Below are 26,629 nucleotides of genomic sequence, written 5' to 3'. Positions count from 1 at the left end.
AACAGAGTTTAAGTTCGAAGATAAGCCATATCGCTCCACTCCTTCAGGTACCTCCCCCACAAATGTTCAAAAATGTTCGGAACAATTGTGCGCACAATAGCTCTTGAAGTGAGTGGCCGATTTGGTACATACATTACACATCCAAATATATCTACTAGATATAGATCAGGATCGAAAAGACTTTATTTGTCCACTCATTGGGGTACCTATCACACAAAATTTCGGATAAGTTCACCTTAAGACCTGCTTCTGAATCGCTTTGATTTTTGTTGAAACAACTTGCATTCGCTGCCTCAATTACGACGGTAAAAGTTTCTTTAGGGACAAGTCCATACTTCTTGAGAAAACAGCCCGAAAGGTGTAAAAACCCTAATGGCACCATATGTAGTGGCTGGAGAGCACGATAAATCTCGAACTGATCAACCTATTTGGTCCAAAATTTGACCTTCGTCATATCTTGTCCCAGCTTCAGTTTTAGTTCGAAGATTGGCAATACCGATCCACAGCTTCCGGTATTTGCCCCAACATTTAAAAATTTTCACTAATATGGTATGCACTGCATCTCTTCAACGGTTCAACCAATTTGGTACTAACTTTGGATCTCCAAATATTTTGTCCAAATATAATTAAAATTCTAAAATGGCCCATATCGGTCCTCTCCTTAGGATACCTCCCACACAAAAGTTCAACATTTGTGTCCATGTGCCGTTTAGGGTCTGTTCGAAACTCCTGTGGAAATGCATACCGATGCTATTCGATATGGTCATATCGATGACCCACTGAAATGACTGATGGGCGCGATATCTATCGAAAAGATATGACTCCCAAAATAAGATCCACTTAGATAATGGACTATGTCTGTCCATTCCTTTAAGTACCTCCTTCTCAACAATTTTGAACTTTAATCCTAATCAACATTTTTGTCGGCAATTTCAAATGTCCAAAAAGTGTTTCTCTGTCGGCAAAGCAGACTGATACTTTTTTACTTGTTTTATTAACATTTGTTTAGAGATAAAGAAGATAAGCAAATCAGTTTGTGGATTCCTATAAGGAGAGGACAATTTTTTTCCAAAACAAAAAAATGTGTACACGTGACATTTGTCTCATATCGTTGATTGCACGCCAATTTATATTAGCTCAATAATATGGGACCTATATTTTAGCCGATAGCTTTTATTGCTAGTGCTTTTGTAATTTTTCTTTATTATAATTTATAATTACTGAGCATCGAAATCGAGCCAGCCAATTTCGATTTGATGTTTTTATCCACATTTCTTGGATATTTTGGTAGCCAAACCATTGAGATTTTCTATCAACACTAAGTTGTGAACATTTTCGTCCAATATTTTTTTACAACTTTCGACGTGGTTAATCAGTGCAGGAGTGCATCGATCATATTAAATCTTTGTATGCCGATAAAGGGAGATCCTATATCACTATGAAAAACTGGTTTAATGAATTCAATCGTGGCAGACACTCTCAAAAAAACGATGGTCGTGAGGGTGGCCCACAATCGGAGGTTGTGCCAGAAAAAAATTAAGCCGTTCGTGTAAGGATAATGCAGGATCGCCATGCTATATACCGTGAGATAGAGGCATCTTTGGGCATGTCTTCCACCAATTAACATTTGAAATTTTTTCGCTAGATCCAGCAAAATTGGTCAATCGCTCGAAATAGGCTTTTGTGGATTAGTGCAATGAAATTGTGAATAAATAAACGACATTTATAAGACCTTCACAGACGACGAATCTTGGATCCATGCTTAGGAGCTCGAAACAAGACAGGAATCGACCGTTTGCGTCTTCGAAGGCGAGCCAAATCCAACAAAAGCTGTTCATGGAAGAAACCCTTCGAAGCAAATGGTTGCCTGTTTCTTAGGCAAAACTGACCGTGTGGCGACTATATGGATTGGGAAATGTAGGACGGTTAATTCGGAGTGTTACACTGCAATTTGGTTGCCTGAAGTCTCCTGAGGAATTCGAAAAACGAACAAGAGAAGACGAATCGAATCTAATGAATTCATCTGATTCCAGCACATCAAGAAAAAAGGCTTGGTTTTCGTCGCCAGTAGATGCTGTAAAAGCGTTCAAAACCATGTTTTGGAGGTGTCTCAATCAAGCCACTGTAAACAACCCAGCACATGGCCGTATGTCAAACTTTCCAAAAAAAATTAAATGACTCCTTGCAACACTGCGTGTTGCCAAGGCCAGAATGTATAAGAAATATATGCTACGCACATTCATAAAAAATGTGATGGTTATTCATCTAAAATTGACCGGTATATAGCAAAATCAGAGAAACATCATGACCGCCGTGATCCAGGAAACAAAGCTCACCATCACCTGTAGCTTAAAACGTTGATGGTTACAACATCTTGTGAAGTGATCGCACATAAGCGGATGAGGAGGACTTACCTTATCTATACACCAGTCACTCCATTACAGACTTTTCTTGCTTGAGCCAGACTATAGTGACCCATACATAAAATGCATGGGGGTAGCTGTAAAGTGTGGGACGGACGGACGAAGTAGAGGTGTCATAAGTGTACATACCTAACTGGTGCTAGAGGACTTCAATGTCCATCATCTAATGTAAGAGGAGATTACCACAGCTTGCCTCACTACACATTTGGTTTAGACCACCTTCTTATTATTGTCTCCGTTAACACACCACCCGACTTTATAACCCCTGATCAGCGTAAATTTATGAAAGGTTGAAAGACTGATCAATCTCGATTCCAGGGAATAATTATGATAGATTCTGTTACTTTCAACGGTGTGACAGATCCGTAGGTGTATGTGTGTTATTTTAACTGACCGGTATAAGAACACCCCGAGAGTGATAGGACGAAGAGGAGTGTACATTCAGCCCAGGCGATACCGCCACATTTTATGATGAGCTATGTTGAATATGTCATCCGAAACGCGTTGAGATTTTGACATGTGTCCTCAATTTGTAGTTAACGACCTATTTTTTACCAGAGGGCTGGGAAGTTTTTTTGGTGTTATGTTTGCTGCTATATCCACACATATCAATCGAGAACTGAACCAGAACAGGACGTGCGACGTGCCAGTTGTTTGTGTAATTAAGAAATGAGGAGCCGAAGACCCATAGAGTGAAACAGGAGTTCCACAAGGCAATGTGATATCTACAGAACTGTTTAACCTCTGTTAGTGTGAGGCTCCCCTGGAACATATTGGACGATGTTTTCCTGAATCATACAACTAACTACCTCCTGGTGTAAGTTTGGCCTCAAGTCGATGGCTGTCAGCACTTGGGGTACTGGCAAAGAACCCTAATTGATCTCCTATAAACCACTAGGCATATGGTAAGCTATGCTGCTCCAGTAGTATCATTTATGCGGGGGCGAATGTTTTACCGGTGAATCAGCATAATTTTTATTTGGCCTGAATTGACAGCACAATTATCATCATATGCCCTTCATGTGGATTGGCACCACACGATACACCACATCTGTAAGACAGAACTTTATAGCTTGGCACAGTTTTTCCACTGTTCCTACGATGTTTGGTATTGGGCACCTGTTGTTTGACATAAACGATCCGAAATGGCCTAAATTTGGTATATAGTCTTCTCTAGGGAGAATTCCTCTCAGAACTGTCCATATAGACCCACGATTTAATATAGCTAATATGTTTGTTTTTATACCCTACACCACTATGTGGGGAGGGTATTATAAGTTACGTTTGGCCAAAAAGTTTGTAACATATCAAAATAATGGTCGTAGACCTATACTTATATACCAAAATGAATGTTATGTGTGGCCGTCCTTCTGTCCAACTAAACCTTGTAATCACGCTACAGGTCGCAATTTTGATCGGATCTTCACGAAATATTTGCGTCGTATGTGGTCAAACAAGGGATATATTGCAGTAGTCGATATTTCAACCCAAGTTCTCATTATTCGGATTTCAATTGTAATGACTAATTTGACTGGTGGCTTTCCAAAAGTAAAGCCTGAAAAAGTATAAATTCTAACCTTTACAAAACACAGTGGTTCCACCCATTGGTCAAAAATAAAAAACTGAATGTCAAATTTTTGGTACAACATCCGTTTCATTCGAACGCGATCTGGTTAAAAATAGCTCCAAAATTTGGAAGATTTGACTAATAGTTTTTGTTGTGAGTACAACTTACAATTTACGTGCAAGTAAATATATTCAAAATGTCGCGAAATTAGTAAGAATTGTAAAATATGATAATGGATTTTAAAGAAGGAGGTAATAGTTTAATTTTTTTAACAGTTAGTGTTTTAAAGTGTTGTGGAATTCCAGTATGTTTTCTTAGTGTATTTTGTAATGCCAATTCGATTATATATTCCAACCTCGGGAATAATATTTCAATGTTGGCAATGGGTTCCAGTATTATTATGAGCTGCCACCTAGTGCCGGACCTTAAATGGTGGAACGCATAATAAAGCTGCCCCAGAATATGGTTTCTATGGATATATTAGGGTATAACTCTGTTATCTGACCATGTACATTAACATATTTTGTACTAATGGAAAGATCAAGAATTGTACTTCCATATATGACTTACGTGGGCGTCACGAGTCATACGGGATCTTTATTAAAAATGTTACCAATTTTCAGACAAACATGTTGGCCTATTCAACTTGCTAAATTGGTTGGTTTTTATGTTTTTATGTTTTGTTGTTTTTTTGTTTATGTTTGTTTTGCTTCCCCATGCTTATTTTTGCAAGTGAAAAAGGAAAGCCAAGGGCTCGATCCCACACAGTCACCAAATTACGTGACCTGGTTTCGCTGTTAGTTGAGAAGCTCTTCAGACGTATCGACTGTGGAATGGCTTCTCTGTCCTAGAACTTTTCGTTTTTCAAATGCAAATGTGTTTTATACATTAACGGATATTTGGCCGTTGAAATGTATTTCTTCATGACAAACGCTATTTTGCGCTGCCTTTTTTACATTTACAATGACGCAAAAACGTTTGGCGAACCATTTTCTTACTTGAATTGTAATGACAAGCTTTAATAAGAGCATTTAATTAAAAGTGACCTTTAATAATCAAGACATTCTAAGCTTTAAATTTATCCCAATTCCGTTACTAAAAGGGGTAAAATACTAAAGATGTAGGAAAAGACGATCAGATAGCCCGATTTCCAGTTTGTGCTTTTGGTGGAGATATTCCAAGGGGAGAGCTTGATAGAAAAACTAGAGCATTGACGGTAAAATATCGGATTTATTATTTTTGTAAAAATTTTTGGTTCAGATAGCCCTAAGACATTTGGTATAAAAGCCAGGGGTAGTGGTCTAGGCTATCACATAGTCGGCCCCGTCCCGACTATAGCCTTTGCTCACTTGTTCTTTCTTGTTCTAAATTTAGATAAATCCCAATGAGTACCACAATATGAGTAAAGCATCTGACAAAAAATGTTCTATACATTTTGTAGACAAACATTTCTACATTCCTTAGTGTTTTCTTAATTTCATATATCCCATCTCTGTCACCATGTCTGTCGAAGTATACAGACCTCATGTTTTATAGTTGGGCATACTGGTGACAAGTCATGTTACACGCATGCGCAACGGACAATTGTAATACATGCCATGTTATAAATGGCATGGCAATGGTGACATTATAATAAGTCTAGATACCTTGAACAAATTAACATCATTATTATGGGAAGAATTGAAAGAATATTTATGGTTTTGAATATTTGACACGACACTTGCACAAGTTTTTTTCTAGTTATCAGTTGTTGTTCTTTATATTTAATAACAATAGCGAAAATCTGTCTAGTAATTTTCTATACAAAGTTGTATGTTTCGAGTGGGTAGTCACTTTGAATAGAATGATAATATATTGTAGTTTGTTTGTATTTTATTTATTTACAAAATGTAACCTTGTGTTCAGAAGATTACGAAGGATTTACTGAAAAAATGAGAATGTAGACAAATTGTTCTCCTGGCAATAAGGCAACCATTAATTTCAACAATGCTTTAGTATTTTGCGTGACAAATTGCAAAACTGTAACTAGTTCCAAAGCAGGTTAATAGTAGAGGTATTAAATTTAGTTTTCAATAAGCAGAAAATAACTTTAAACTAGGATTGTCCTTTAAACTACGACTGGTCATATTGAGAGACAAATTCAATAAGAGAATACACAAAGATGGAATATCGAATGGGCTATAAAATACTTTCAAATTCACCATGTTCACCTGAGGTAAAGTGAGCCGAGCCGGCAATATTGCAGTTTTCTTTTTCAAGTGCTTGATATTTTTTAACTGTTCCAACAGTCTTCATACCAGGCATCTTCAAATATTGTTGACCCAGTCATATCATATGCCTTATTAAAATACATACGTCATATGTATGTATGTAAATAATTTTCAGATATATACTCGAGTGTCATCCGAATGAAATACAACTGTCTGTCACTTTCATTGTGAAAAATATAATTTAATAAATAATATTTTATTCATACGAATAGTCCTTCTCTATCACGGTGGCTTACGTTTGACCGCCTCTAGACATTTTGACACATTATTTATGCAGTTTCGAGTATATTTTCTCCGAATATTTTTTACAGAATTATTTAAGTATGTATTTATTTTATTCGTGTACGTTTTCAAAAATGTAATTCATGTCCAACTCTCAATGAGCAGCCAACAGACACATCAAAGTAACTGCCAGAAATATTTGTGCGTGAATAACACCCAAAAATGGGATGAAGTGTTGAAGTTTTTACTGGTTCAGGCCATCAGTTGTTCGGTTGCATGCATCACACAATAAATATTTGACACAAAACAACTTCTTCATTTCACTATATTGACAAGCATAGAGACATGCAACAATGTTATTGTATGTGCATCATAAGAAATTGTTTTTATGAAAATGACATGAAGCAAAGGCAAAAAAATGCTAAAAGAACACGAAGCGCAACAAGTAAAGTGGAAAATGTATTCCAGCATAAAGAAGATGAGCGATAAATTCAGGTGTTTTACAACTACTGAACAGTGCTTGAAAAAAATCTTTTAAAAAATCCACGGTGGTGCTTGAATTTTTTTATATATCCACGATTATAGCTGTGGCGGTTCTTGAAAAAATCTTTTAAAAAATCCACGGTGGTGCTTGAATTTTTTTATATATCCACGATTATAGCTGTGGCGGTTCTTGAAAAAAATCTTTTAAAAAATCCACGATTATAGCTGTGGCGGTTCTTGAAAAAAATCTTTTAAAAAATCCACTATTATAGCTGTGGCGGTTCTTGAAAAAAATCTTTTAAAAAATCCAGGATTATAGCTGTGGTGGCCCTTGAAAAAAATATTTTAAAAAATCCACGATTATAGCTGTGGTGGTCCTTGCAAAAAATCTTTTAAAAAATCCACGATTATAGCTGTGGTGGTCCTTGAAAAAATTCTTTTAAAAAATCCACGATTATAGCTGTGGTGGTCCTTGAAAAAAATTCTTTTAAAAAATCCAAGATTATAGCTGTGGTGGTCCTTGAAAAAATTCTTTTAAAAAATCCACGATTATAGCTGTGGTGGTCCTTGAAAAAATTCTTTTAAAAAATCCACGATTATAGCTGTGGTGGTCCTTGAAAAAAATTCTTTTAAAAAATCCAAGATTATAGCTGTGGTGGTCCTTGAAAAAATTCTTTTAAAAAATCCACGATTATAGCTGTGGTGGTCCTTGAAAAAATTCTTTTAAAAAATCCACGATTATAGCTGTCGTGGTCCTTGAAAAAATTCTTTAAAAAAATCAACGATTATAGCTGTGGTGGTCCTTGAAAAAAATCTTTTAAAAAATCCACGATTATAGCTGTGGTGGTCCTTGAAAAAATCTTTTAAAAAATCCACGATTATAGCTGTGGTGGTCCATGAAAAAAATCTTTAAAAAAACACGATTATAGCTATGGTGGTCCTTGAAAAATTATTTTAAAAAATCCACGATTATAGCTGTGGTGGTCCTTGAAAAAATCTTTTAAACAATCCACGATTATAGCTGTGGTGGTCCATGAAAAAAATCTTTAAAAAAACACGATTATAGCTATGGTGGTCCTTGAAAAATTCTTTTAAAAAATCCACGATCCTTGAAAAAAATTCTTTTAAAAAATTCACAATTGTAGCTGTGGTGGTCCTTGAAAAAATTCTTTTAAAAAATCCACGATCCTTGAAAAAATTCTTTTAAAAAATTCAAGATTATAGCTGTGGTGGTCCTTGAAAAAATTCTTTTAAAAAATCCAAGATTATTAGCTGTGGTGGACCTTGAAAAAATTCTATTAAAAAATACACGATTATAGTTGTGGTGGTCCTTGAAATTTTTTTTTAAAAAATCCACGATTATAGCTGTGGTGGTCCTTGAATTTTTTTAAATCCACGAATATAGCTGTGGTGGTTCTTGAACAAATTCTTTTAAAAAATCCACGATCCATGAAAAAAATTCTTTTAAAAAATTCACGATTGTAGCTGTGGTGGTCCTTGAAAAAATTCTTTTAAAAAATCCACGATTATTAGCTGTGCTGGACCTTGAAAAAATTCTATTAAAAAATACACGATTATAGTTGTGGTGGTCCTTGAAAAAAATTTTTTAAAAAATCCACGATTATAGCTGTGGTGGTCCTTGAATTTTTTTTAAATCCACGAATATAGCTGTGGTGGTCCTTGAACAAATTCTTTTAAAAAATCCACAATTATAAGAATGGTGGTGCTTAAATAAAATATTTTAAAAATCCACGGTTGTAGCAATGGTGGTGGTTAAAAAAAATCTTTTAAAAAATCCACGGTTATAGCAGAGGTGGTGCTTGAAAAAATTCTTTTAAGAAATCCACGATTATAGCAATGGTGGTGCTTGAAAAAATTCTTTAGAAAAATCCACGATTATAGCAACTGTGGTCCTTGAAAAAAATTCGATTCAAAAATCCAAGATTATAGTAATGGTGGTGCTTAAAAAAATTCTTTTAAAAAATCCGCGATTATAAAAATGGTGGTGCTTGAAAAAATCTTCGATTATAGCTGTGGTGGTCCTTGAAAAAATTATTTTAAAAAATCCACGATTATAGCTGTGGTGGTCCTTGAAAAAATTATTTTAAAAAATCCACGATTATAGCTGTGGTGGTCCTTGAAAAAAATCTTTTAAAAAATCAACGATTATAGCTGTGGTGGTCCTTGAAAAAAATCTTTTAAAAAATCCACGATTATAGCTGTGGTGGTCCTTGAAAAAATCTTTTAAAAAATCCACGATTATAGCTGTGGTGGTCCATGAAAAAAATCTTTAAAAAAACACGATTATAGCTATGGTGGTCCTTGAAAAATTCTTTTAAAAAATCCACGATTATAGCTGTGGTGGTCCTTGAAAAAAATCTTTTAAAAAATCAACGATTATAGCTGTGGTGGTCCTTGAAAAAAATCTTTTAAAAAATCCACGATTATAGCTGTGGTGGTCCTTGAAAAAATCTTTTAAAAAATCCACGATTATAGCTGTGGTGGTGCTTGAAAAAATTATTTTAAAAAATCCACGATTATAGCTGTGGTGGTGCTTGAAAAAATTATTTTAAAAAATCCACGATTATAGCTGTGGTGGTCCTTGAAACAATTCTTTTAAAAAATCCATGATTATAGCTGTGGTGGTCCTTGAAAAAATTCTTTTAAAAAAAATCCACCATTATAGCTGTGGTGGTCCTTGAAAAAATTCTTTTAAAAAATCCACGATTTTAGCTGTGGTGGTCCTTGAAAAAATTCTTTTAAAAATCCACGATTATAGATATGGTGGTCCTTGAAAAAATTCTTTTAAAAAATCCGCGATTATAGCTGTTGTGGTCCTTGAAAAAATTCTTTTAAAAAATCCGCGACTATTGGCGTGGTGGTCCTTGAAAAAATTCTTTTAAAAAATCCACGATTATAGCTGTGGTGGTCCTTGAAAAAATTCTTTTAAAAAATCCACGATTATAGCTGTGGTGGTCCTTGAAAAAATTCTTTTAAAAAATCCACGATTATAGCTGTGGTGGTCCTTGAAAAAATTCTTTTAAAAAATCCACGATTATAGCTGTGGTGGTCCTTGAAAAAATTCGTTTAAAAAATCCACGATTATAGCTGTGGTGGTCCTTGATAAAATTCTTTTAAAAATCCACGATTATAGCTGTGGTGGTCCTTGACAAAATTCTTTTAAAAATCCACGATTATAGCTGTGGTGGTCCTTGAACAAATTCTTTTAAAAATCCACTATTATAGCTGTGTTGGTCCATGAAAAAATTCTTTTAAAAAATCCACGATAATAGCTGTGGTGTTCCTTGAAAAAAATTCTTATAAAAAATCCACGATTATAGCTGTGGTGGTCCTTGAAAAAATTCTTTTAAAAATCCACGGTTGTAGCAATGGTGGTCTTTGAAAAAAACTCTTTTAAAAAATCTACGATTATAGCTGTGGTGGTCCTTGAAAAAATTCTTTTAAAAATCCACGGTTGTAGCAATGGTGGTCTTTGAAAAAAACTCTTTTAAAAAATCTACGATTATAGCTGTGGTGGTCCTTGAAAAAATTCTTTTAAAAAATCCACGATTATAGCTGTGGTGGTCCTTGAAAAAATTCTTTTAAAAAATCCACGATTATAGCAGTGGTGGTCCTTGAAAAAATTCTTTTAAAAAATCCACGGTTATAGCTGTAGTGGCCCCGGAAAATAATCTTTTAAAAAAACCATGATTATAGCTGTGGTGGTCCTTAAAAAAATTATTTTAAAAAATCCAAGATTATAGCTGTGGTGGTCCTTGAAAAAATTCTTTTAAAAAATCCAAGATTATAGCTGTGATGGTCCTTGAAAAAATTCTTTTAAAAAATCCGCGACTATTGGCGTGGTGTTCCTTGAACAAATTCTTTTCAAAAATCCACGACTATAGCTCTGGTGGTCCTTGAAAAAGTTTTTTAAGAAATCCACCACTATAGCTGTGGTGGTCTTTGAAAAAATACAAAATGGTAGCTTTGATCGTTATAATCCTGTAGTAAATAGTTTTAAATCACTCCCTAACCCACTGTTTTCCATCATTCAAGTTCACACTAACCAAAAACGCACTTTCTGACGTCCTTCACCCTCGATGGACACAAAATGAGAAGTGCAGAAAAAAAATCAATGAAACACACATCATAAATCAACGATAATAATAAAAATACAACAACAACAAATGCAATAATATAGTTTTTCGGCCGGCTAGTCGAACATTTTTGATCAGTTGCGGCAGTTTACAGCTTTAGGACCCCCATTGTTGGCCAATATTGGCAAGCGTCGTTGAGTTTGGACAATCAATTGAACGTCGTTCGTTCGTTCGATCGATCGAATGTTGTATTGTCACGTAATGTCGTCGTTTGTTGTCGACAGAGAGAACATGATGTTGCTATTGTAGTTCTGTATTTTGTTTAGCATTTTTACACTTGTCCAATGGTGTCGAAGTATTTTTGTTGTTGTTTTACAACAAATTCATACAATGCAGTCATTGTGGATCAATGGATGGACAACTGAATCAATGAATGAAATGGATAAATATAAGTCCTTTAGCTGATCTTAATGTTGCATTGTAAATGTGTATAAAACTATAGAATAATAAAATGATGATAATGATGTTTTTGTTTGTAACTTGAACGTGTAACAAGAATGTAATGGATTACAAGTTTGTTATGTTTTGCTTTGAACGGAAATTCAAGCATTTTGTTAATACAAAATGGCATCAAATGTATAATTATTTGAAATCATTATATTCCATAGAAGTACGCAGGCCACCTTTATATGTAAAATAAATGTAAACCATGTCATATCTCTTATATATTTTTATTTCTCATCTTTATATACACAAAAAATTCGTGAAAATAAGGAGCCTGTACCTTTACCATAGCTTTTCTGAGGGAAATTATCAGGTCGAGCCCGCTAATCTCTTCAAACAACTGAAATTAGGGTGTACAGTTATATAGGGGCCTATCCATGAGGGAAGTTTTCTAGCCCTAGGGTTTTAAATATCAAATTAAATTTTATTCGACCAGCATATTTAGTTAAAATCGACAAATGGACATATGTCCACAATTTGCTCTGGAGATATTTTTTTATTCACCTATACCTATATATGTAGGTTATACCCATACTTTGACAGATATATTCCATTTTCGAACTTGACATTCCTGCAAACAAAAGACGCATCATTTTGGACGAACTGACGCACGGACATGTATATATGGGCTCTGAACATCTAATCAAGAACATACGTACATTAGGGTTATGACCTATCGACATTTTTTTCTCAAAAATGATTTCCTGTAGCACGGATATATGAACTTTTGCCTATTAATCACTAAAATACCGTTTATTCCATTAAAATATAAAAAGTTCACACACAAATCGATTTTAAAAACATATTTTTTGAAAGATGTATGAAATGAAAAAAAATTGGAACAATAATTTCCTGCACATATCAATAATCTTAAGCCTACTAGTAACTAAACCTATTCAAAAATTATTAAAATATTGTATTTTTGAAAAAAACGTTTACAACATTTTAATGATTCTCAGAATTAAAGAAACCCAGTAAGGAAAGATACCCTACACCACAGTGTATATATGGGAGCTATATCCAAATCTCGACCGAGTCAATATAAATTAGGACACTTATTTCTAGATCAAATTCCGAATCTGAACCGATTTCAATATATTATTTGGCAAATTTTTCTAGACCAAATTCTGTCAAACGTTTATAATTACAACAAAATTGTACATATATGGCGTGATTGATATGCCAAATACCTAATATCAGGCAAAAAAATATATGGAAGCTTTATCCAAATCTGAACCGATTTCAAGGTAATTTGGCAAACATTTTTCTAGACCTAATTCCGTCACACAGTTCAAATTGGATCCAAGTCGGACATATATAGCGGGTGTTGGGCAGAAAATAAGTGAAATCGGCCGAAAATATATATGGGAGCTATATCCAAATCTGAACAGATGATATGAAATCAAGCGGTTTTCGATTAAGACAATTATCTTGAGGTTATCTGACTTGAGAGAAACGACGGGTTGCCTAGGAACAGGTTTCCATTCTTTTAGTTATCCACGGCAGGGGAGTTGCTAACGAACATATTTCTTCATGCGCTTATCGAATTGTGGGTTAAAGACTTAATCCAAATGTCTAATGGTGTCACCAATGTAAAATAATAAGCTCGTACGGCTTTCACACTGAACTTCCTGGTTCAATTCCAAGGTTGCCTGAATATCCCTTCAGCCTGAGTATTTTCGTTGATGTAAAACATCTCTACACGTCGTTCGGAATCGCAATAAAAAGCAGGTCCAATATCACTAATTTAATATGATTTCAGGTGCACTTAATGATATGAGTGACTTCAGCCATTCTTTCCTATGACATTTGTATTTATAAGGGGCCTTTTTGGACAGCAATAACGAAGTTTACCTGCCTTCGTCATTTTAAGGGATGGAAGATACCAAGGAACGGTCCTGACCGGCTTTAACATGGCAAAGCCCAGGATTTATCTTGGTCCCTCTTTCATCTCAAGAGGACACTGGCCCCCCCGTGGTGTCACCTGGGGAGCTGCCATTAACACCCGTTAAAGGTAGTGAGCTAACATGTGCCGCGCGTTCACCCATACGAACGTTAAAAACTTGGGTTTGGGTATCGGGTTAGTAACCCTCCTACTATGAAAAAACAGAAGAAGAGAAAAACAAACCCTCTAAAGATGACGAACCCCGCAAACGTTTTAAGGACCATGATCTGCGAATCTGCATCTAGATGTTCGCATTCTCTATAGAGAGGGTACAGTTTACGCATTGGCAGATGTACTTGGAAAGTACAAGGCCGACATTACTGCCATACAGGAATACGATGGAACGGAAAAGGCGTCACAACAACACCTAAAGGTGACGCACTGTATTATAGCTGCCATGACACAAAGCATGTGTTTGGTTGCGGGTTTGTAGTTGGTCGGAGGTTAAAACATCTGACCAGACCAAAGATATATTTTACGAGCGCTTAGAAGAAACTTATGACCGTTGCCCTGCCCATGACATTAAAATTATACTAGGCGATTATAATGCCAAAATTGGAAAGGAGAATATCTTTGGCCCAACAGTCGGGAAATTCAGGCTGATACACCTTGCAACTGCAAGAAACATGGTAGTTAGCAGTACCAGATATAAGCATCTCGATATTCATAAGGGCACATGACTGTCACCAGATCAAAGAACAAGAAATCAAATTGAACACGTTGTGATAGATGGAAGACATGCATCCAGCGTGTTGGATGTACGATCGTTTCGAGGTGCAAACATAGACTCGGACCACTACCTTGTTGCAGCAAAGGTACGTACCAGATTAAACGTAGCAAACAAAGTGCGAACAGACACAAAACGGATGTTGGACATCGGTAAGCTGCAATCACAACAGATAGCCACAGCATATTCCACTCAACTGGCCCAACTGCTTAATCAAAGCACTCCTCGTCCCGATAACATATCAGGACAATGGCAAACCATTGCCCACTCTATGGAAGCAGCCGCAAAATCAGTACTTGGATACCAGAGACCTCCATCGAGGAATCCATGGTATGACCAGGAGTGCCGTGCTGCTACCGAAGAGAAAAATGCGGCATATAGGGCTACTTTACAATCAGTAGCAACGCATAGCGCACGAGAGAGGTGTCGGGAGAAAAGGAGAGAGGAGAAAAGTCTTTTCCGCAGGAAAAAGAGAGAGATGGAAAAGCGGGGGTGTGAACAAATCGAGATGTATCGGAGACAGAATGAAGTCCGAAAATTCTACCAAAGAGTGAAACATCAAACTGATGGCTTTGGACTGGCACATCCTCCTGTTGGGACCAGCAAGGTAATCTGGTAACTGATACAGATAGTGTGTTTAGGATATGGAAAGAGCATTTTCTCAAACTGTTGGTATCCAATAGTAGCGAAGTCGACGAAGATACCTCAGATCCAATCCCAGAATGTGTAGCACCCGGCCAAGATGAGGTAAATACAGCAATAAACCGGCTGAAGAATAATAAGGCAGCAGGAGCTGATGGCATACCAGCCGAGCTGTTTAAAGCCGGAGGCCATACGCTGATAAGGTGTATGCATCAGCTAGTTAGCTCCATCTGGCAGGAAGAACGAGTACCCGACGATTGAAACCTGAGCATCCTGTGTCCCGTCCATAAGAAAGGAAATAAGACTTTATGCTCCAACTATAGGGGCATAAGTCTTCTCCCTATGGCCGACAAGATAGTGCGAACGACTAAAGCCCATGTTCAACGAAATAATTGGACCATACCAATGCGGCTTTAGACCTAGCAAGTCCACCATTGACCAGATATTTACCCTGCGGCAAATCCTGGAGAAGACCCAAGAGATGCAAATCGACACCTTCCACCTTTTTGTCGATTATAAAGCAGCCTTCGACGGCCCGCTACGTTCAAAGGTATTCCGAGCAATGTCTGAATTTGGTATCCCCGCAAAGCTCATCCGGCTTTGTAAAATGACTCTAACTGACACAAGATCTTCAGTTAAAATAGGAAAGAACCTCTCCGAAGAGTTTGGTACCAAAAGAGGTTTCAGGCAAGGAGACAGCCTTTCGTGTGATCTTTTCAAATCCTACTAGAAAAGGTTATATGGGAGGCAAACGTCAAAAGAAGTGGCACAATCTACACCAATAGCCACATGTTACCTGCTTATGCTGATGATATAGATATCATGGGACGATCAGTAAATGAAGTAACCGGTACCTTTATGAAGGTCGAAGGAGAATCTGCTAAAGTGGGTCTGGCGGAAACGGCGAGAAGATCAAGTTGATGGTGTCGACGCGCAATGCATCCATTGAGTTCGGACCGACTGTGGAAGTTGGTTCCTATAATTTTGAGGTAGCAAAAACTTCGTATACCTCGGTACCGCCGTAAACACAACTAACGACATCAGTTGTGAAATAAAAAGACGAATTGTATTGGCCAACAGATGCTACTTTGGCTTAAGTAAGCACTTTAAAAAAAGCCACAACTCGTCAAAGAAAAATAACGCTTTAAACAACACTGATACTACCCGTGCTGATGTATGGTTCCTAAGCCTGGGTACCTTCGCAAGCAGATAATTCAGTGCTTGGCGTGATTGAGAGAAAAAATCTTCGAAAAATCTAAGGACCGATCTGCGTTTACTGTGAATATCGACGTCGTATGAACCACGAGCTGTATCTGCTATACAAAGACGTCATATAGTTAAACGTATCGAGATGCAACGATTGCGTTGGCTAGGCCATATCATAAGAATGAGCGATGATGAACCCGCTAAAAAGGCGTATGAATACATGCCACATGGCGGTGCACGCAGAATTGGCAGGCCAAAGAATAGATAGCGCAAACAAGTTGATGAAGAAATGACAAGGCGCGGTATTCCAGAAAGCGAAGCGAAAAACAGAGAGAATTGGAGATCTTTTCTTAGTTCGGCCTATGGAACAATGTTATGTAATTGGCCAACTAAGTAAGTTAGTAGTAACATTATTCCGGGTGCATTTAATGATATGGGTGAATCCAGCCATTCTTTCCTCTGATATTTGTATTTATAAGTGGCTTTTTTGGGCAGCATTAACGAGGATGTAAGCTTACCTGCCTTCGTCATTTCCTCTTAGTTTAATAAAAAAAAATATAAGGTGCAGGGAGAGCTGATAGTTAAGTAAAAGAAGTTATGTATTGTACTAGGAATTAGAACAAAACAGCAAATATTGTTTGCAAACGTTCTGGACGAGCAAGAAACACGTGGCGAAGAAAATAGAAAAGCAAAACACAAACTTTGAAAATTTGAAAAATATTTGTTACGATAAAGTAAGATGGAATGCTCTTGCAGAAGCCCAATGTTCCCAGACGGAGTAAATAAAGGAATACAAAAAGAAAATATTGTATTGGTATTCTTGTTCTGGTAGATAATAAGTATAATTTACCTCTCACCATTACCTCACAATCTTGTTTATTTTATTGTTTTTCTGGTATCATATCGAATTATCGAACTTTCTCTCAATTTTTGATATATTCATTAGTTGAAACATAATATCCATCTTTCCAGATAAAGCCATGGATTTACGTTCAAGAACTTTAATGAAGACTTGTCTTCTCAAGATTATAAATCATAATATTAACCAAATAAAACATTTTTTAATCACAGCCCACCAAAACAGCAACTTTCTTGTAGTTATTCGTCCAACGTTACAAGTTATTGCTACCAACTAGGCCACAAAGAAACCTTGCCCTGTCTCCCATGGCAATGTCCCAGACCAACGTCAATTACATAATTCAATCAATTTGTACACAATATCGCTTAATTTTGTCCACCGCCTTGTTGTTGATGTCGTTGTTTTTAGCCTTTTTTGCTTGAGTCCAATGTCTCACCATATTTGGTGGTTATGGTGGAGACTTGGAAATATGGTCTCAAAATGACGCCACACACAAACAATATCGGCTATGTAGAAAGAGATGACAAAAGGTTTCATCTACGTAGCGATGCAAAAAGGGAGGCATTGGGAGGATCACAGAAGCAAAAAAAAAAATACACAATCACTTAATCTCCTGAAAATAATCTTTGGAGATTATTTTAAACGATTTTTTGGGGCGATAAACGAATTTATTGCAACAACGCAAAGCAATAATTGAACACAAATGTAGATGAAGACTTTTCAAGGGCTATTGTTTTTTGCATGAATTGGCTGATGCTTTTGGTTTTTTTCTTTTCTTTGTACTGCCATGAAGCAGTTTGGTGGCAATATTGTGGCTGTCGCCACCATTGAATCTACTCTTTGGAGCCTCTTCTGCTTCTTCTTGTAAATATTTGATTTTGTTGAAAACTTAACAAGAACAATAACATTAAGGATTAGTTGCTTGGTGGCCCTGCCAAATTAAGTTGCTCCATAGAGTTGTTGATATTTTTCCAGAATCAGTGGTGGTTGAGTGGTCGGTATGTTTGGTCGTTCATGCGGTTTGAACGACCTGTCTATGTATTTGAAATATTTTTAAAATGAAATTTTTTCTTCTAATGAATTGAATTGCCTTGCGAAATACCGTAGCATGTGAAAGCGGCAAAAAGCGCCTTTAGGAGCCGCATGGTAGGGTAGAGCCACAATTCAGATGACTAAGTGATGGATGATATATCAAAGTATAATATCCAAAATTGGCCAAAAAGTACAAAATTTGCCCGTTAGAATATCTACTCTTAGTTCGTTTTATGGAGGAATTTTTCTCCACATAATGTATTGAAACGTTTAAAAAAGTATTTAGGGTGAAAAACTACCCACCTCTACTGAAATTTCCAAAACCAAAAATCCTCATCTACAATTATTCAACAATCGATTGTTTCTGATTTTCCATTTCTCGGTACTTTGACAATGAACTCATTTCAGTGATATTTTCTTAAATTTGGTGCCACCGAATGAGGAGTTTCAACTGCAGCTTATTTATTTTCTGGGAAGCTGTTGAGCGGCAGTAATTTGCTAATACATGAGTGTAATATATCACGTTCTTCCGGGCAAAAGGGGTGCACTATTGGCTTAAGCTAAACCATGTCCATTTATCCACTCACTCACTCTCTCTCACCATAATTCTCTACAACAATTTCCAATATTTTTGTTAAAGGGGGTCTTGAATGTGGTGCTGCTGTTGGTGGTGTTGTTTATTTGTTTACCCACAGACAACAAGATTACCGAAAAGCCAAACAACAACAGCAAAAAAGTGTTTCGAAGTTAAGTTGTTTCATATGTTAATCGATTATCTCTGTCTTTTAAGTAATTTTATTATGGTCAAGGTATTGACTGTGTTGTCGGGATTTTTTTTCCTGTCTATACCTTTCGCTTCACTTAGTTGTAGTTCAGCAATAACTTTTTTCGGTGTCTTTATTTTGCCACTGATATCACGTTTCGTAAATTAGCTTATGTCATGTTCAAAGATTTCATTTCGCCGATATTGTCAATTTAAAGTTTGGTTAACAACTTAATTTTCAAAAGAAAATAAATATTCAATTTTATTTAAAGGATTTTTTCGGCATTATAAATTAGCCAGTACAATTTTTGAGCCTCACATTTTATAAAATTTGTAAATGTCAGCTCTACAAACTAAGCCATAGAAATTATGGTTTCACTTACACTATGCAGCAAAATGGAGGTGAATGTATGGGGAAGAGATAATTTCTTTTGGGGATGAATATCCTTGGTGAGTATATTAAGAACCCGGAAGGACAGATCCGCCGTGAGTCGAACTTCCGCGATATGGCGTGATGAATATTTTGCTGGAAACCCTATAAGCCCTCAGGAATTAGCGTTTTGCAGAACATATCGAAGCTGAAAAAAGTCATCTTGTGGTACTTTTATAGCGGCTCTTAAAATAAAGGACGAAAAGGACATTGAAGGATGCGAGTTAGAAGGTCCAAGTGTGCTACGAGAATAATCTTCATTCGATTTGACTGAAGACATGTCATCTCAAAAATAAGATAAAAAAAAAACTGTGAACAAAGATATAACGCTAATTGGACTCACGGCGGATCTGTCCTTCGGGGTTCTTAATATACTCACCAAGGGCTTTCATCTCCAAAAGGAATTATCTCTTCCCCAAAATGTGTGTTCACAGTGTTATTAGAAAGAGAAGGAAGACAATATTGAGCGCGGCATACTGCTTTGAAGGAGTTCAGTTAGAGAATTTTATTAGAATTCATAAAATTCTCTAACTGAACTCCTTCAAAGCAGTATGCCGCGCTCAATATTGTCTTCCTTCTCTTTCTAAGGTGTCTTGTCTGCTACTTAAGTACTGACCCCAGTGACTTGAAACCCATTGTCGTATTATTGAACGTCACAGTATATTGGCATAATCAGGGTCGGAATCTATGAACAGTGGAAAAAGCTTATAACGGCGGTCAAGGGATCGACGACATTTGGTCGCTATAACCGATGTTCATGCAGTTGTATTAGTTTTAAATTCGACTCGGTTGTACGTTTCCCCAAAACAGTTTCTAATTGTAAACACGCTTCTGACAGGTCCTGTAGTATCCTCACTTTTTTTTTGGAATTATCCCCTCTTTACATTATCAATAATGGTTGATTTAATTACTGTCAGCCTGTCTTTGGAGAGTTTCCAATTGACTAAACCTACCAGTCTAAAATCTGTTCGATTTAAACGCCAGTTCATATTTGGCGTCGTCATAGATTTTTGAGCGTTTAACTCGTTCAGAGAAACCCGGTATATACATATGTATGTCATTGGTTTGTATATTTTTGTTTCGTTCATCTCCCGCGTTTTAGTGTGATTGGTTTTGGTTGCACGATTTATAAGGTTGTGTATAGTCTCATTGGGGAAAACAGTTTTTGCTAAGATTTTCTTTGATTTTGTCAATATTTCTGTTGTGGTACTCCGCATCACTTATTTGTAACGCCCTTCTAATAAAGTTAGAAGCAGTATTTATTATGGTTCTTCTTGGATGTTTGAATGTGTAGCTAATGAGTCTCCTAGAAGCCGTGGGTTTCTGGTACCAGTCCAATTTTAGTTTGCATCCATCTCTAATAACGATTGCGTCTAAGTACGGTAACCTGTTATCATTTTTAATTTTCATACCAAATTTTATTTGTGGGTTGTACGCATTTAGAATCTTTAGTGTTTCATTGACGTTCTTTCTTGATAACTGCAAATAAATCATCAACATATTTTGTAAGAAATTTTGGTTTCGTGGGCATATTCTCTATTACTGAGTCTAATAGTTTCTCTATTATAATATTTGCCAGCAACGGGGATGCAGTCGAACCCATAGACATACCTTAATTTTGCTTATAAAATTTGTTGTCAGAAATGAAATATATAATATCCTTTATACAATGTGTAAATATATTCATAAAAACTCTTTAGGTATTGATGTGTATGCTTTGATAATGTCCCATTTGTCTTCTGTAGTATTCAGCGCTAGATTAACTGGAATACTGGGAAAAGCGATCCTACATCAAATGAGATCAGTGTTTTGTCCAAATCGATATGTATATTGCAAGTAAATTGATAGTGGAACAAATTGGTCTGAGAGGATTACCCTCCTTATGTATTTTGGGCAACCCATAAAGTCTTGGTGGCATTGAAGTTTTATTAATGAGTTTGAGTTTTTCCGTCTCGCTGATGATGTTAAGATTGTTTAATAGTGGAATGGCATTGTTTTGTAAGTTATTGGTTGGATCTCTTTTCAGTCGTCTGTATGTACAGAGATCCCCCACTATTGCTGCCATTTTCATTTGATATTCATTTTTGTGCATTGCCACTGTTTTTCCCCCTTTGTCGGCACTCATTATGAGTATGTCACCATTTTCTTTCAAAAACCTCTTGCACTGTCCCACTGTGTTTACAATTACTTTGTCTCTTGCATCTAATGTAGTTTTCTTTATCTGCTCGTCTATGTAAATGTCGTAAACGCTTTTTTTCAAAAATATAATTTTGTTGCAAAAAAAAAATCCAAGGTGGTTTCTGCATGACATTTTTCAATATTGGAATGGAATAAACGTTATTTTAGTGATACATAGGCAAAAGTTCATTCATCGGTGCTACAGGAAATCATTTGTGAGAAAAACTGTCTAATAGTCATAAGTGCAGGAGACCTTAATAATTACTCAGGCAATTTCACAAGAATTCAGAAGTCAACTACTTTCAATTCTATTGACAAACGTCAGCATTTATTCGGAACGATTAGGTGAGCACTATTAATTATTTTTTTAATATTAATTATTCTTTTTTAATGTTGTATTGTTATTACAAATATTGTTTTATTATTTTATTTTATATTTTTCTTCTTTTTTATTATATTGATTATTTTTATCAATATTTCTTTAATCACTAAGTTATTTAAATGTTATTTCTAGTTGTTGAAGCATTCATTAATATTTACAAAGTTGTTGTTGTTAACGTTGCTGCGTAGTTGTCGTAGGTTAGGGGTTTTTATACTTTTCTGTGCAAAATGTGCATCTTCGAAATAATGGTTTTAGATCGCATGTATGTTTGGACGAAATCCGTTTCAGAAAATTTGGAGTTGATTTAGGCACGTCCGTTCGTCTGTCTGGCTGGAGCGCACCATAACTTTCAAACGGATCAACATATTCGGTCCAAAATTCGGCTTTCGTAATACTTTGTCCAAACTTAGTTTAAGTTCGAAGATGGTCATATCGGCCCACTCCTTCGGGTACCTCCCCCACAAAAGTTCAAAAATATTCGAGCGATAACTCTTAAAGTGAATAACCCATTTGGTCTATACTTTGCACTGCTTCGGGTACCTCCCACTTAAAATTTCGGAAAAGTTAAGTTAAAGTCTTATGACGAATCGCTATTATTATTTTTGCAACAACTTGTATTCGCTGACACGCCTTTACGATGGTGCAATTTATTTTCAGGAGCAAGTCCCTACTTACTGAGAAAACCCCCAAACAAAGTTAAAGGTCAAAGATGGGTCATATCGGCCTCCCCTTCGGGTATCTCCCCCACAAAAGTTCAAAACTTTTTGCTAAATTGGTGTGACCGATAACTCTCGAAAGCAGTAGCCAGATTGGTCTATGCTTTGCACATCGAAATTATTCTGCGAGACATAGATAAGGTTCAAATATGGATTTTTCGCGTACCTCCCACTCAAAATTTCAGACAAGTGCAGTTTAAGAGCTGCTCACAAATCGGTTTAATTTTATTGTATCCTTAAATACAATTCACTTCCAAAATGGAGTATATCAATCCATTCCTTCAGGTACCTCCTCAGCATCACTTCCGAGCTTTAGTACCTGCGCCCAAATGGGCCACAATATTTGAAACCCTCCTAATATATAATTATTGGGGAAAAGGATTGTGGTTACGTATTCGATTTTATGAAGGTTTGAACTCGCACAGGCTGAGGGTATATCTCCGTCGGCAAAGCCACTGATAATTTTTCACTTGTTTCAAGCTTAGATCACGTTTGCATGAGATATATCAGGAAAAATGTCTAAAATCGTCTTTTCCATTTCAAAAAAAAAAAAAAAAAAAAAATCAAAAAAAAAAAATGTTTGATACTACATCTATGATTTTTGGTACATAGATTAAGAAAAAAATCGTCATTCCAAATCTTTTTTCGTTACCAACTTTGATCGTTGCGCGCAAAAGATATGACCGTTTTAATTATGCTAATTAGAAAAAATTCTAAAAAAACGCGGCTTAATATAGTAAGCTGTTATATCCTATTATCGTTAACTGAATACGCACCCTTTGCGATGATGCAAAAAAAAAAATTGAAAAGTTTCAATAGATTCTCGAAAAATTAAATTTGTTAAATAATTTCACGTATTTACTTACAAACATATTTTTTGAACAATAGCGCTTATACTTACGAAAAAATATATAACAAGTAAAAAGTCGTTAAGTTCGACCGGGCCGAACTTTTTATACCCTCCACCATAAAATTGTCTTAAATAAAATTGAATAATTAGGGTCCTTTCACAATTTTAGGTGGAACAACTTTTCGACAATGGATAGACTCCTTGCCTCCCAATATTGCTTAAATTACACTATGAACACAAATGTTGGGGCAGAGATAAAAACCCCGAAGGACAGATGAGCCGTGAGTCGAACTTCCGCGTTATGGCGTGATGAAGTTTTTGCAAGAGACCCTGTAAGCTATCATGAATTAGCATTATATCTTTGTTTGTTGTTTTTGTAGAGCACTTAAACAACAGTGAAAAAAGATATAACGCTAATTCCTGATGGCCCACAGGGTCTCTAACAAAAATTTCATCACGCCATAACGCGGAAGTTCGACTCACGGCTCATCTGTCTGTCCAAGGCCTTTCTTCCCCAAGAGGAATTTTCCGTGCCCCAGACTTTCTCCTCAATTTTGTTGCACAGTGTTATCTAATCTAATATAAAAAAATGGGTTCAGCTAGGTGAAAGGAACCACCTACGGGGCTATATCAAAGAGTCAACCGATCTTTAAATTTTTTGGCGGAAAACTTTTATAGCTGCAGGGATCTTCAAGAGTCAAATTGAGGGTAGTTTCATCAAAACAATGTAGACCCTCAAAAATGGACCCATGTTGACGAATTTTAGTGAAGAAATTTCGTGACCACTGAAAATTCCCGAAAATCGGGAGGTACAGTTATATGGGGGGGATATACCAAAACATGGACCTATGTATATTGACGATTATTTTTGAATAGACAAAATTGTAGCTAAAATTCTCAAAATACCGACCATTACAGCTAGTTCGGTTAAAAATTGCGGCTAAAATTCTCAAAATGCTATACCAAAACATGGACCTATATTGACGATGTTTCCTTGGAGATGCTGAGAACTTCAAATGTCAAATTACAGCTATTTCTCTTAAAAACTGTAGCTAAAATTCTCAAAATACCGAAAATCGGGAGGTACGGTTATAAGGGGGCCATACCAAAACATGGACCTATGTTGACGATGTTTGGTAGAGATGTTTCATGACCACTGAGAACCTTAAATGTCAACTTGCAGATAGTTCGGTTACAAATTGTGGCTATTATTCTCAAAATACCGAAAATCGGGAGGTACCGTTATATGGGGCTATACCAAAACATGGACCTATGTTGACGATGTTTGGTGGAGATATTTCATGACCACTGAGAACTTCACATGGCTAATTACGGCTAGCTCGGTTAAAAATTGTAGCTAAAATTCTCAAAATACCGAAAATCTGGAGGTTCCGATATATGGGGGCTATACCAAAACATGGACCTATTTTGACGATGTTTGATGGAGATATTTCATGACCACTGAGAACCTCAAATGTCAAATTGCAGATAGTTCGGTTAAGAATTGTGGCTAAAATTCTCAAAATACAAAAAATCGGGAGGTACCGTTATATGGGGACTATACCAAAACATGGACCTATGCCCATATCCTTTGGGATATAAGTTTGTTGATCACTAGGAACCCTAAGTGCCAAATTATAGCTAGTTCGGTCTGCAAATGTGGCGAATAACGTCAAAATACCTCAAATCCGGAGGTACCGTTATATGGGGGCTATACCAAAAAGTGGACCATCTTCGAACTTGACCTGCCTATGGAAAAAAGACCCTCGGGTGCAAAATTTCAGCACTCTATCTCAATTATTGCGGACGCTAGAGTGATTACAACAGACGGACAGACGGACATGGCTAGATCGTCTTAGAATTTTATCCTGATCAAGAATATATATACTTTATATGGTCGCAAATGATTAGTTCGATGTGTTACAAACGGAATGACAAACTTAATATACCCTCCATACTATGGTGGAGGGTATAATAAAAAATCATTTGTGTTATAAAATAATTTTAAGAAATGTTACCTTTGGTTAAGGGGCTCTAAAAAAATTTGTCCTGATAACTCAAAACTCTTTTGGGGTTTTGATCTACTAACAGAATACTATCACCCCTACTTGGAATTTTCCACACCCTAGATTGGCTATTGCACAGTGCTATCGAAAGCAGTCCAACATTTACATATCGTAAAATTTCTCTCAAACTTAAATACATTTTCCAGACGATCAATATTGGACAATTCCTTCAGTTACCGCCCTCACAAACGTCCAAAATTTATCTTAAGGATGCTTGAATACTGCGTCTAATTTTTCATCGAGGGTAGTTGTTGTTGTGAAAGCAAATACTTTCTAAAAATGGGCCGCGAAATATTTCGGATATTAGGGCCACTCCTTCATATGAGCCGCCCAGTGCGCACATCGATTAACTCCATAAAATTAAACAGTTGAAAAAAGCGAGAAGGAAATTTATGCTTGCCATTGTATATCTGTATATTTGCCATTGTTTATTTGTAATTTAAAGGTGCTAATTTTTATTATTCAGGAAAGTTATTTCTAATATAAAAAGTTATGACTATATAAAGGGCTTTGACACTTAAATTTAACATTTTTCAAAAAGTGGAGTTAATTTATATGTTCACTATGGTCCCATGGCCATAATATTCCTTTATTAGGTTTCTGGGATCAAATCAAAAAATGCACATAATGCTTTTTTATTACAAAAAATTGTACTTTTTTGAAACACCATAACCCACATACATACTAACCACAGTTTTAATCAATGAAACCCATACATTGGTGCTGGCGCTTAACCTAACCTCAAAAGAATACAAATGAATGTGCCAGGCACGTATAAATCATTAGCAACAACTAATAATATATTGCAAACATTTGAAACGGCGGGTGATTAAATTAGAGCAAAAATTGATGTATACGATTCTCTACCGGAAAATTGCTATGTGTGTAGGACATAACATGAATAAAAGGACAAAATAGCCCTACAACAATCATACAAACAAAAAGAGAACAACAAACAAAAAACAATTTATTAAATTGCCACTGCCCACTAAGAAGACCAAACTGTAATTTAAAATGTGGACGTTTGCCAAACACACGTCTGCCTTCTCATCCTAATCTAATACACACCTTAAGAATACTGGATGCTATTCGCAAGCATATTCCTTGCGCTGTTTTTAGTTTAGGCCACAAATGAAATATTTGAACGTAAACACAATTCTAAGAATTTCTTGATACGTTTTCCTTTTGGTGTTGTTGTGTTTTGCTCTCTTCACTTTTATTGTAATTACTGCAATCATTAAATCAAAATCCAACTGAACTAACTTCT

This window comes from Musca autumnalis, unplaced genomic scaffold (assembly GCF_047663935.1).
Source record: "Musca autumnalis isolate F117 unplaced genomic scaffold, ASM4766393v1 scaffold_3, whole genome shotgun sequence".
In the NCBI taxonomy this organism is placed as follows: domain Eukaryota; kingdom Metazoa; phylum Arthropoda; class Insecta; order Diptera; family Muscidae; genus Musca; species Musca autumnalis.
Note: the sequence above shows the minus strand (reverse complement) of the source record.